The following is a 6000-nucleotide window of genomic DNA, read 5'->3' as shown; positions in this document are numbered from 1 at the left end:
AAACAGAAGTAAGTCTGTGAGTGAATGCGCATTGCTGTGCTTGCCTGAGCTGCTTCATCTTGACTGAAAAACATCTCTTGTGGATGTTTCCCAGGTGTTGATCTGAGACTAATAAGGCAGCAGTGAAGACTTGAGTTATTCCAGCTCCGTATCTAACATCTTGGTCTACCTTCTGCTAGGCACGCCCTGCACGTGGCTTTGGGGGCTCTTTAGAGATTTCGGTGGAAAAGTACCAAGCATTGTTGACCAAATCTGATTTTTAAAAAAAATTCCCAGTAGCTTCCAAGTAGTTGGGATTGAAATGGTACAATGGACTTTAAGCAAATCTGTGACCTGTTTTCTTACGTAGGCCCCAAATTTTATATTTTCCAAGATTTAATCCAGGGTAGATGCTCCAACTCTAGAATTATCTGAGACCAAGATCTGTGTTTTCACCATTGTCCCCATTTACTTCCATCTTATTTTACTCTTCCTCTGTGAAAGAAAGCAGACCTGCCTGGTTTCCCTTTTTATTTCATCAGTATCTCTTCCCAGGCTTCACAAACTCACCAGAACAAGGTGGATTATTTGGACCCTTGGTCCCATGAGGTTTAGATAACAGAACCTGTTTTTGCTGAGAGTTGAAAAACAGAAATGACAACATTCCTTTTCAGACTGGGCTCCCTAAGCCTTTTCCTTATTCTTCTTTTTGGTACAATAATGAGGGCTGACAGGCCCCTTGACACCATTAATGGTAAATGAATTTTTCAGTAAAGACTAACAGAGAAAAACGATGGAAGTTCAGATTTATTTTTTTGACCCAGAGAGTTCTGTATCTCCTTATGCCTTTGCTTTCCATGTATACTTTAGGAGAAATTTCAGCAAAAGCTTCTTAAAATTAATCCAGTAGCTGTCTCCTTCAACTCTCCTTCCTGGCACTCTTCACCCATCTGCATAGAGGTCCTAGACAATTCTTAAGGGCCCATATCCCGAAAGATTAAAGGCAGTGCAGTCAACTCAAGTCTTATCCTGAGCCTTACCTTTGTAAACTTAGCATTCCTCCTCCTTTTCACGTAAGAAAATTTACAGAGAAGCAGTCTCACACGTGAATTGGATTCTGTCCCATTTCTCTCCCAAACTGGGAAGAAGCTGGTCATATACTTGCACATTTGTATTATAAATATTCAAAGACTCTAATCCGGTATCTTCCATATAACACACATTTTAACTCCTACTTTAAACTTTCAGAATGCTTTTTATGGCATCTGTTATGCCCTACTTTAAAATGTCTGTCAGCCTAATATTTCTACTTTTTTTTTCCTTTATTAATTTATCTTCAAGGTCATGTGTGGAAACACCTTTCAGGGGAAAGAACCCATCTGCTTTGGTGAAAATGTACACTATAAACTTTCATTTTTGCAAGGGTATAAATAAAAAAAAAATCCGAGAGTCTATTAGAATGGCTTCAAAGCAGAGTTCCCTAAAGCTTGCTTTGTGCAACACTGGTACCAGGAGTCCACGCAGCAAACAAAACAAAAGCAGGGGAGGTGGGGGATTCAGCATTAGAAGATACCCTCTTTAAAATTCAAAATGCAAAGCAGCATTGTAAACGGTTGTAGGCATTCTAAAGAAAAGATATTTGCTTCATTTTATTTAACTGCTTATTTCTCAAACTTATTTGATTACAGACTCTTTTCCTGTATGAACGCAACAAATAGTAACATGCTGCTGTACTAGGGTTCCACGGTACACAGTTTGGAAACTGTGCTAGGTGATACTACTCTTCATTTTTCAGAAAGGACTATTCCAAGGCATTCCTGTATTGGAAAATAATCTCGAGATAGAAATATAGCTCACTTCTTTCTCACACTGCATTTACAGGGGTATCTAGGGTTCATCTCACAAACAGTAAACCTCCAAGTGACTGTTTGGTTCTTATAAGTAAACACAAAAACGTATCTTCTTTTTTTAACTTCATCTGAATCATCAACAGCTCATCGGCTGGGGACAAATCATCAATTATCACAGACAACAGCCACAGTCACACCTCCAGTGTTCATCTCTCACTCGCCTTCCCTTGTTTTTATTTGTCACACTTCAGGTACTTCTTACTGTACGTACTTCTGACCCCTAAATACAAATAAACACACAAAGAATCTAATTTATTATTTCCCTCATTAAAAAAAAACCCATCATCAGTGATGTCCAGGTAAGACAGAGCAGGTGTCTCCCTCTTCCATCCCTCTTTGGCTGATTGAATCCCTCTCACTTCCTTATTTGTGACATGGAGGGTCACCCCAACACAACTGACAAGTATTCCCTGAGATCCTGCGTGTAAAGTCCCCAGCTTGGCACACAGTAATCCTGACGTCTTATCAGTCATAAAGTGTCCTACCATGATGTCCTCACACACTTTTTATGGTCACACCTGGAACATCTGGCATTCCCTTCTCGCTTTTCCCAACTGCAACGTTTTCATCCTCCAAATTACCCTACCACTTCCCCACTGACAGACCTTTCTCTAGAAATGTGAGGATATGTCCGATTGATGAGGAAACCTGTAGTGAGCAGCAAGCAGCCTACCGAAGTCCAGTCCATCTGACCGCAGCTCCCCAGCTCCCCAAACATGAACACCTCCCTGCAGCTAACTCCCACTTAACAGCCCCATCAGGAACACTCTTGATGTATTCGCATAACCCTTCCTTAAGACATTCTCCTTCTTGCCCCTTTTTCTTCCCTTTTTATGGTGATATCAAATCCCCTGCAAAAAAAATAAAACCTCTTCCTGATGTCCCATATTAACCCTTTCCAATACTACAGGTCTATGATTCTACTTTTTTTCTGATGAATTCATATATATACACTCAAGTTGTACTTACTGATGTATGGTTTTCACTATTTAAAAAAATTTTTTTAATTGAGGTAATTGACATATTGTATTAGTTTTAAGTGTATAAGAATGATCTGGTATACAGATATATTGTGAAATGATCGCCACAATAAGTTAATATCCCTCACCACCATAGTTACAATTTTTTTTTTCTTGTGATGAGAACTTTTAAGATCTACTCTCGCAGCAACTTTCAAATACATAGTACAGTATTGTTAAATACAGTCACCATTCACTATGGTTTTTATTCCCCCGGATATTTTTCTCACATAAACATAAGCTCTTTAAGGGGAGTGAATGTATCAGTATTTTACTCCAACCACAGTGGAAGTGTAAAAACTTTTGATTGATCCACCAATACCAAACACTTTCATTCCTAGGAGTTATATTTATTCCAGTTTAACTGCAATAAATTACACATAGGACAGAAAATATTAATTGAGGGATATAGCAAAGTTGGATATAGCAAAGTTGGGGTGTTTACTTAGGGACAAATGACTGTGAAGCTTTTATTTATTTGGTAGTTGGTTTGTGTGTGTGTGTTTTTTTTTTTTTTACAATTTATTAATTAATTAATTTATTTTTGCTGTGTTGGGTCTTCGTTTCTGTGCGTGGGTTTTCTCTAGTTGTGGCAAGCAGGGGCCACTCTTCATCACGGTGCGCGGGCCTCTCACTATCGCGGCCTCTCTTGTTGCAGAGCACAGGCTCCAGACGCGCAGGCTCAGTAGTTGTGGCTCACGGGCCCAGTTGCTCCACGGCATGTGGGATCCTCCCAGACCAGGGCTCGAACCCGTGTCCCCTGCATTAGCAGGCAGATTCTCAACCACTGCGCCACCAGGGAAGCCCAGTTTGCGTGCTTGTTTTGTCATTCAGGATATTGTTTATTTAGAAAATGTGTTCAGGAATACTCAAGTTTTATCTGCCTGGAATCTTCCCAATCATTTTTGGTTTAGGTAACACTTCTCTGGCTACAGCCTTAACTCATCAAAGACTCTAGAACTTCTCTCTCTTTAAAAAGGAAACCATGAAGGATAATCCCTAGGCATGATGTATGGAGACAAAGAGGTCTAGTTGCCTTAGAGCATAATAGCCCTGAGCCTCAACGTTTGTCACCAATGTTGAATGACACAGGCCACAGCAATCCTACTGAGAGCTGTGACTTCCAGCGGCTGCTCTGGGGAGTGACTCTTCTTGATCACATGATATGGTCCTCCATCCTGCAGGAGGTGGCCAGCCCCATTTAGTCCTCTCAGCACCTCTGGCAGGCAGCCTTTCCAAGCACTGTGCCACCTGCAGACAGGATGCCTGTCTTTCACGTACCTGGCACATGCCCTTGGGAGTGGTGAAGGTTTCTCCTAATTCTTAGCATATTGCCTAAGCCTACATTATTGGAATACAAATGAGCAGCCTGATAAAAGAGTAACCTTGAGTCTGCTCTCCTTTCTGTGTCAAAAAAGTAAATCACTCACAAATATGGAACTTTTATTAGCAACACATTACTGGGGGATCAACCTAAGTAACACTGGGTTGACAGTCACTGCGCTCACTGACAGCCCCTAGCAACGTCAAAGTCAGGACTGTCCCGGTCACTCAAGTGAACTGCTCTCTCAAGAAAAGAGAACTGGGCTTCCCTGGTGGCTCAGTGGTTGAGAGTCCGCCTGCCGATGCAGGGGACACGGGTTCGTGCCCCAGTCCGGGAAGATCCCACATGCCATGGAGCGGTTAGGCCCATAAGCCATGGCTGCTGAGCCTGTGCTTCCGGAGCCTGTGCTCTGCAATGGGAGAGGCCACAACAGTGAGAGGCCCGCATACTGCCAAAAAAAAAAAAAAAAAGAAAGAAAAAAGAACTGACTTCTATTATAAACTAAGCACTGTGCTGGCCACCTTCTCAGTTTGTCACACAACCTGATGAGCGGATGCATTTTTAGAAACTAAGGCTCTGATAGGTTCCTCAACTATATCCAAAACTGAGATGTAGTAGTCAAGGTTTCTCAAAGCCTGAGTCCTTTACACCATCGCATACTGCTGCTCTATTACTAAAGTTCTCTAAAGAAGCAAACCGGTGTAATGTCTGTATGGTCTCCATTAAATCTCCCTGCTACTGGATTGATTTTCTCACTTTTTACCTCTGGGATTGGCATGTATGGTCTACTTTTTTCTCCACTCTTGTTATTCCATAAAGTATAGGAATATTCTTTTAAATGAGTCCTTGCGGCAACTTTGGAATTACCATCATTCTTCAAACAAGTTATGTAAACCAGCTGCCAATAGTGGTCTCTGGTTAAACATTTAATATTATTGTTCCATAGAGTTACTACTGAAATACACTTATTTCTAAACTATCTCTTATTTGAATCTGAAGACTGTCTCTGAAGTAGTTTTGTGTAGTGATTGCAGAGGACTAATTTTTAAGGTGTTGTATTGTTTGAAGATATATGAACACTTCACAGGTGCATTAGTGAAGTAAAGACCCATAGATGAAGCAGTAACTTAAGAAACAGGGCAAATAAAATGTTGCATCTTCTGTATAGGTGAAGGTACGTTAGCTATGTGCAGTTAAATACAGGTATGTTAAGGGTTAATTATTCATTTAAAATTTTCTTTATGTCTGTTTATTAAAAAGAAAGAAAATCTTATTATGTGAAAAACTGTACCCATTATTGTGAGAAAGAATTTTATCATGAAAAGCTTGAATGCCATGTACAGTTTAGACGTCTGTGGATATTGAAGGCTGTAGTCAAGATAAAGAAATATATAATTCCCTCCATCTCAGAGAAGGTAAAAAGAGAAGAGAGAGAATGCAACTCAAGATCCACTTCTGGTCTGTCCACAGAGAGGAATTGGCATGAATTTCTAGAAGGGAAGACAGGCTGTGAAGCATGTGAAATGCTCAAATATGTCACAGTATCTGCCATCACAGCTAATATTCAGCAAGGCAGCACCTCTCTAGAAGGTACCATGATTTATAACACTATTGGAAGTCCGGAGTGACCAAGTTATCCAAATATTCAACCAGGAGGCAGCTAAAGAAACCACTCTGGTTACCTAGGAAGCAGGCTGGTTTCGAAAGGACGTGAATAAAAGGTGGCAGGAATACACTCTCAAGAACAGATAGGAGAGTAGCTTAAATG

The sequence above is a fragment of the Phocoena sinus genome, chromosome 4 (genome assembly GCF_008692025.1).
Source record: "Phocoena sinus isolate mPhoSin1 chromosome 4, mPhoSin1.pri, whole genome shotgun sequence".
In the NCBI taxonomy this organism is placed as follows: Eukaryota; Metazoa; Chordata; class Mammalia; order Artiodactyla; family Phocoenidae; genus Phocoena; species Phocoena sinus.
This window is presented reverse-complemented; position numbering follows the sequence as displayed.